Raw genomic sequence first — 8,271 nt, 5'->3', positions numbered from 1 at the left:
ACTTGAGAAAGCATTATTTCTGTTTCCTTTAGGAGTCATCGGGTTCAGTACTGGAGAGAGGTCAAAGGCAGCCATATGGACAGGAACTGGAGCACTCCTTGTTCCCAGCCAGTCACTGCGATGCAAAAGCACTATTGGTGTCACAGGGTCACAGCACATTCTCCCTGGTATTTTCATTCTGGATTAGTGTGCAGAAGGAGGGTGGGTTTTTGCAAACTCAGTAATAAAGCACCCTGCTAACTTTGCAATAAGGAAGAACCTTAAACCTCATCCTGGACCTGCAGGGATGACCAAAGTCCATTTCAGGGGCCTAATCCTGCCTGCCAGTTGATTTAATTCAGCCCCCAAGGTAGTATATGTCCTGGGGTAAAATTCTAAAAAACTCAGCAACTTCAATTCCCAAAAAAGCTCAACAACTTTGAGGTAGAATTGTAAATAAATCTTTGGTTGGCCCTCACGCATGTTCACTTCATCAAATCTGGCCCTCTTTGAAAAAGGTTTGGGCACCCAGCTGTAAGGCGTTCATGGTGGTTGGGTGATGTAGAAAAACTGGTGGCACCAATTCTTTTCTCAGATGGAGGACTGAAAGAACAGAGATCAGAAGGGTCAGGGCTGTAAGAATCAAAGGTGACTCTCAAACTGAGGTTTGGTTAATTAACCAGCTTATTTTAAAAAAAACAACCCTGGTGTAGCACAATGGCTGAGAAGCAGAAATCCATGTTAGTTCATATGTAAGCATAAGATTATGTAGGATTTTATTTATTTAAATCGCCATACCGTAGCCTAGCCCCAGAGGGTAAGGCTGATTAATAATGACGCCTGTTTCAGTGGGTGCTTGTCTCTCCCATATTGATCTCTGCAGCCACATAAGGTGCTATAATTCTCCAGAAGTTTCCTCCATTGTCTCCTGAGACAGACAGATGTCAACCAACCGGTTGTTGTTAAAAAATTATATTTGTGCACAGTCCTCCTGAGGTTAAGGTAAAAGTAAAGGGAACCCTGACCATTAGGTCCAGTCGTGGCCGACTCTGGGGTTGCGGCGCTCATCTCGCTTTAGTGGCCGAGGGAGTCGGCGTACAGCTTCCGTGTCATGTGGCCAGCATGACTAAGCTGCTTCTGGCGAACCAGAGCAGCACATGGAAACGCCGTTTACCTTCCCACCGGAGCGGTACCTATTTATCTACTCGCACTTTGACGTGCTTTCGAACTGCTAGGTTGGCAGGAGCAGGGACCGAGCAATGGGAGCTCACCCAGTCACGGGGATTCGAACCGCTGACCTTCTGATCAGCAAGTACTAGGATCTGTGGTTAAGCCTCCCAAGGTTAAGCACTTTTAATTCCCTCTGATTTTTGCGAGAGAGCCTTAAACCATGCTCTCCAGTTTGAAATCACGTGGTCATAAATGGCAGGATTGTCTTTAGATTTCATTTTGTTCTGGCAAGCATGGAATAACATTGATTGGTTTATTTAACAACAGAGAGAGAGAGAGAGAGAGAGAGAGAGAGAGACAGACAGACAGACAGACAGACAGACAGACAGACAGACACGGGTACACATACACACACAGAGAGAGAGAGAGAGAGAGAGAGAGAGAGAGAGAGAGAGAGAGTTGTCAGGGCCTATAAAATAGTTCTGGAGCAGCTGATGATGGCAGAAGTGAAGCAGGTGTACATCTGACCAGTTCCCCCTGAATGACAGATCACTGTGAGCCCCATATGAGAAGAGGATGCAAATTGCTTTTAAAAATAATTATGCAGTTGCCTATAATAAAATAAAATCAGTCGGAGACTGTCATGCGGGATTATCGTTTCCCCCCATAGGGTTTTTTCTCCATGTCCATTTTTCTCAGACGTTTTGTATTTCTTTATCCAGATGCCCAAGCACGGCTGGGGGATTTTATGAAGTGCATCTGAACCTCTACTGTGCCAGAACCATTAAGCTAGTAGCTCTGCACAGTTGGTGGTAAAAAAAAAAAGAGAGAGAAAGTAACTAGAGATCTGGTGCAGCCCTGTGCCAATGCAGGCAGGGCAGGCACACCTGTGTCAATAAGAGTATCGCCTACGTGTGAAAAGTACGGTCCCACAAACAGCTGCTTACTCTTCTTTCATTCTTTCAGAAAGCCTAAGATGAGCTTGCACACTTGAAAGAGCTCACACTGCTTTCACAGAGATCTGAATGAATTGAACGTGCATGTGCCACATGTTATATAAAATCTGCTTAGAAGTTTTGATGATTAAGGGGTATATAAATCCTGTTAAATAAAAAAAAAAAAGCGAAAGGGGTTTGAATCCCAAAGAGAGATTACATATAATCATTCCTTCTCTTTCTGGCATTCAGGTGTGTCATCATCATCCTAAGAAGGTAGGTATGTCCTACAACCTGGATGGTTTTAAGAGAGGATGAGTGAAATTCATGGAGGATTAGGCTACTGGCCATCATAGCTGCACTTGCCTCCACCATCAGAGGCAGTATTTTTAGTTTTGCCCAAAGATGTTGAGCTTTTGGGGCAAAACTTGCTGTTTTTGAGCTATTTTTATGGATCATCTGCAAAAACAACGCTGCTGACATCGGCTGCCGTCACCCAGATTTTCCTGGACATTCTGGAGATTTCTGCCTGGACAACGCTGCTGGCACATGGCAACCCTATGGGAATCAAAAGTGTGGAGAGTGCCGCTGTGCTCAGGTCCTGCTTGCAGGCTTCCCATGGTCCTCTGGTTGACCATTGTGAAAACAAGATGCTGGACTAGATGAGTCATTTTCCTTGAACCAGCAGCCTTGTCTTATGTTCTAATCAATAGACTTGAGGGAATTCTGAGATTTGCAGAAGTACCATGCAAGTATTTAGAAAACCGACTGAGCTGTAGCTCTGAGAGGGAGACACAGCGTCCCTTACCTTAATTTTGAAGAGGCACGATAGCTGGATAACTACCATATATGCTCTCTGAACATCAGAATCAGTTTTTGGGCTCTGGTTTTGGTGAAACGCTCTCCATGCATCCTTGCACAAAGCTGGTACAATGAAGAGGGCAGATTTGGTGGAAGGCAGCGGTTCTCAACCTGTGGGTCCCCAGAGGTTGTTGGGCTACAACTCCCATCATCCCTGAGCTCTGGCCTTGCTAGCTAGGCGTGATGGGAGTTGTAGTTCAACAACATCTGGGGACCCACAGGTTGAGAAAGGCTGGTGGAAGGTAAAGAACCAAGAGGTAAAAGAACCAAGCCTCTGAATTGCCCGTTGTTGTAAAGCACTTTGGGCGAATGCACTGAGCGGCGGTTGAATAAATCACGCGCAAATTATGTTGGAAGTGGTGCAAACAGGTGGTAAAGGGGTCTTAGCAGCTGTCACTCAGGCAGTGCAGTGTGGAGAAGAACCAAGAGGAGTCATAATTGGAGTGAACTTTCCACTACATCTTTGGACCGCAGGAGTGAGAATGAGATCATGCTCTATGGCTCCCCTAAAACTGTTAATCCTCCCAACCTCCCAGGATGCTTAATCTCGCCTACATATTACTCCTGCCGTCCCTACTGATGTCAACCAAGCCAAAGCTTGACTCACCCCACGGCTGACCTAGCTGTTCTTCGTTACAAGCGTGCAGCGAGAGGCATGCGTCGGATACTGAAAGCTACATTTCCTAGAAACTCAAATCCGAGGCGAAATGCTAACAGCAGAACCGCACTGTGACACCCCTACCAAGTGCAGCTGCATGACCTAATGCAGAATTTATTACAAATCTTTCTGTGCTGTCATGAAAGTATGACCTCCCTTCTAACCTTCTGGGACAGGCTTTCCCAACCTGGTGCCCTCCATGTAATTTTGGTCCCTTTTTGCTCTACAATTCTATTGTTGAAATTCCCGGAGTGGCTTAACAGTCCATCCCTCCCCACCAATTCTGAGAATTGTAGCTCAGTGAGGCGAATAGAGATGCCTCCTAACAGCTCCAAACAGATTTAGATTTTTCTAAAAAAATGCAAACAGCATCACCGGGAGAACAGATAATTAATGGGAACAGAGAAGACATGAAATTCCTCCTTGGAAGCTGGCCCTTGCACTGGGAAGAAATCTTGCATAGGTGCCTATGAAGGAGTCTGCCTTCCCCCATCAAATACCAGCATCATAATACCAGTGGCTATGAGTTCCCATATAGAAATCATTTGCAGCATTACAGTGGTACCTCCGGTTAAGTACTTAATTCGTTCTGGAGGTCCATTCTTAACCTGAAGCACCACTTTAGCTAATGGGGCCTCCTGCTGCCACTGTGCCGCCGCTGCACAATTTCTGTTCTCATCCTGAAGCAAAGTTCTTAACCCGAGGTACTATTTCTGGGTTAGCAGAGTCTGTAATCTGAAGCGTCTGTAACCTGAAACGTCTGTAACCTGAAGCGTCTGTAACCTGAAGCGTATGTAACTTGAGGTACCACTGTAGTTGGGAGGAAAGCCATGACCCCCCCCCCCCGCCCCCGCGCCGCCTAATACCAGTTGGCTTCTTTGCAGCATATTTGCTGCTGATCTAGCACAAGTGTGGGGAAACTTTTCCCCTCCAGATGTTGCTGGACTACAACTCCCTCCATCCTAGCAAGCATGGCCAATGGCTAAGGATGATGGGAGCTGTAGTTCAGCAACATCTGGAAGGGCAGAGGTTCTCCATACTTGAGCTATGAGCAGCCATTTTATCCTGAATTTGTCATTACAATGAACTTCGGGGGGGGGTTCCCATACACCGCCTTGTTATTGCACATGAAATGTTCCAATAAAAAAGTGTTTAAAACCTCATTTGTATGAGGGTCACATGGATTTGGACTGGCAGATGCGCCAGCTTGCGAGGGCGATTGGGGAGGGGTAACGTTGCTCGCATGATGTCAAGACATCCCAGTGTCACACGCATGATGTCTGGATGTCGGGAGGAGCTGGGAACGGAGCTGTTATGTACTGAGTTGAATAGGATCCAAAATGCAGCAGTCTGATTGGTCCTAGAACAATGCAGCAGTATGATTGGTCCGCAGGAGCCACCCAATCCAGCTCCAGGTGGAAGTGAATGCACAACCTGATTGGCCTACAGGAGAATCCCGGAATTAGCCAATCATGTGCAGCCCATTGTGTAAATAATGTATATAAAGCACATATTGTGGGGGAACTTCCATTCCTCCTCACCACTATGAGCTGAATAAAGAGCATGAAATCCACTCTCGACTCCGAGTTTATTTCAGGAGCCGAACATGGCAGCCACATGGTTTCAATGGCTGCCAGCTTCTCCTACACCTCGTCTTGGCAACGCCACCGGCAGGAAGCTACTTTGACCTTCCTTCCCCTTCATGGCAGGAGGAGGAGGAGAAGGAACTCACGCCTGGGCTTGGCCCCTTGGATCTGGCGCCCCTGTGGCCCAGGAAAGCTAACAAAGGTTAAGAACCCTTGATTTAACATTGACTGAGCCCTGTGTTGGATAATCCTGCCCCATTTTATAAGACAACAGTGTTTTGATAAGGGCTTTTACAAGAAAGGATTCAACTGGCCAATTCAGTGAGTAAAAGGACTATAGCAAGGAACTAGATTACAGTATTAGTCAATAGGTAAACACAATTTGGAAGGGGAAAGTCAACAGCGCTTTCATAAAGGAAAGCCATGCTTCCTACAGCTTTCTCGCCGAGTGCCAACGACAACATGAAAGAGAGCCAACATGTCAATATATTGTACACTCAGGGTTTTTTTCGCCCCTCTCTCCAGAAGCCTTTGCAGGAAAGTCTTTCAACAAAGGCCTTTAAGAAGAGATGGATTGAGGTGGTGGACTTTTTGCGTGTACAGTTTTGCAATGCCTTCATAGCCGGAAAGCAAAGAAGTGGGATAAGCGCACAAAGGGATTTTGTGTGACAGTTAAATGATACCTGGATCCTAAGCACATCATCATTTGGCAGCCAGCCCTGTGCCTTTCAAAGGCATTTAGGGCTCGGGTGTTTCCCAAAGCCTACGTTGGGTACAAAGCAGGAAAGGGGGCTTCCAAACAGTTGTGGAGAAGAGGCTGTTTCTCACCCGGCCATTAAAGCAGCACCTGAACAAATTACCTGTTCTGCGCAATAGGGCAAGAGTTGGGGCAACTTCCAATACTATGGGATGGGGCTTCCTCTTCAAGAAGAAGAAGAAGAGTTTGGATTTGATATCCCGCCTTTCACTCCCTTTAAGGAGTCTCAAAGCGGCTAACATTCTCCTTTCCCTTCCTCCCGCACAACAAACACTCTGTGAGGTGAGTGGGGCTGAGAGACTTCAAAGAAGTGTGACTGGCCCAAGGTCACCCAGCAGCTGCATGTGGAGGAGCGGAGACGCGAACCCGGTTCCCCAGATTATGTGACTACCGCTCTTAACCACTACACCACACTGGCTCTTCCTCTTCAAGCTCCTGTTGACTCCAAGCCTTCCCCAAATTCGCTTCCCCAAAGCACTAGAGCCAATACTGAGGGTATATGAGGATCTGTAAGGGATGATGTATAGCTCATTACATTGCTTGCGTCCTACTCACTGGCAGATGGACACCTTTGGTCTTCACCCTTACATGTTTCATGTCATGTATATGCTTAAGCAATGCTGAGGTCACAAAAGAAACGCAAAAGATAAAATCAAAATTAAACTAAGGGGGGGAAACCGTATCATAGCTAATAGCTATCAATCTACCAAATATCTGTAAATTTGTCAGTTAATAATAATAATATTGGAGCGGAGCTCAGCAGATACAGTGGTACCTCGGGTTACATACACTTCAGGTTACATACACTTCAAGTTACAGACTCCGCTAACCCAGAAATAGTGCTTCAGGTTAAGAACTTTGCTTCAGGATGAGAACAGAATTGTGCTCTGGCATGGCAGCAGCAGGACGCCCCACTAGCTAAAGTGGTGCTTCAGGTTAAGAACAGTTTCAGGTTAAGAATGGACCTCCAGAACAAATTAAGTACTTAACCCAAGGTACCACTGTACAAAGTTAACCCTATTAAAAAATTGTCTGCCAGGCAAACAAAAACTTGCTGGAACAGAGAAGTCTTCGCCTAAGGCAGAAGATGGCATGGGAAATAAGGCAAATGGCCACCACAGGTCATTTTACAGTTTGGGTGCAGCTGCTGAGCAGACCTTTTCTCTTGTTCCAAGAGAGGGCACCTCCATCTTAGTCTAGACACAGAAAAGGAGCCTTTGAAAGCTATATTTCCTTTTAGAATCAAAGAATTGTAGAGTTGTAAGGGATCCTGAAGGTCATCTTGTCCACCCCCCTACAATGCAGGCATCTCAAGCATCCATGACAGTTGACCATCCAACCTCTGCTTAAAAACCTCCAAGGAAAGAGAGTCCACAGCCTTTTCAAGGGAGACCATTCCACTGTCCAACAGCTCTTACTGCCAGAAAGTTTTTCCTGATGTTTAGCTGGAATCTTCTTTGGCCTGTCCTGAGGCTACTGCCAACCTCCTCCCCACTATGCCCCACTTTTGAGGCTCTGTTCCATCGCATGGCTTGGAAACCACTGTGTTAATGGTTGTGATAAACAAAGGGGAAAATAAATAACTGGAACACCCATGTAGAGGAATAATTTATCTTAGAAACGCCAGGTACTGAGGACAAGCAAGAGGGGAATGGCATGCTCTGCATTTGAGCTTGCAGAAGGACATCTGGTTGGGCACTGTTATAAAGAGCAAGCTGTTTTAGGTAGCGCTTTTGGTCTGATCCTGCCAGACTCGTCTGATGTGTTTTTTTAAGACAAGCCACTCTGTGTAATGTTCAGAGCTGCTGTGGTCTGGATTAAGTCTCTTTGTTTTATTAATCAAACCCGGTAAGCCAGTCACATGTGCGCGTCTTTGGGAAGCGCTAAAAATACTACGCAGAAATATGGCTGCCACATGAAGAAAGCTCTTCATAAAAAGGGCTCTGTTCTATCTGTTTGAAGGAATTATTTATGGAGCCTGCCGTGTCATTCAAGATTTGCTATGGCCCATTAAATATCCACCTGGATGTTGCATCATTTAACAACTGGAATGTGTAAGCTTTTTGCTTTTTCTAACGCTGCACGTGGTGGAAGTTCTGTCTGTGTGTGTGTGTGTGTGTGTACATATATAATATACACATTTGCAAAGTCATCCGAAATGACCCACGCAATGGAATTAAACTGAAACCATCCACACGGCGAGGTGGTTATAGATTGCATTACTCATTGCGTAAATTCGCAGACAAACTGTTTATCACTACTATCGCAGTCCATCATTTCAGTTTGTTATCTCATGACAGCAGCGTGAAGTAGGGCTTACTTAGA

Source organism: Podarcis tiliguerta, assembly GCF_965153285.1.
Source record: "Podarcis tiliguerta genome assembly, chromosome: 2".
Classification (NCBI taxonomy): Eukaryota; Metazoa; Chordata; class Lepidosauria; order Squamata; family Lacertidae; genus Podarcis; species Podarcis tiliguerta.
This window is presented reverse-complemented; position numbering follows the sequence as displayed.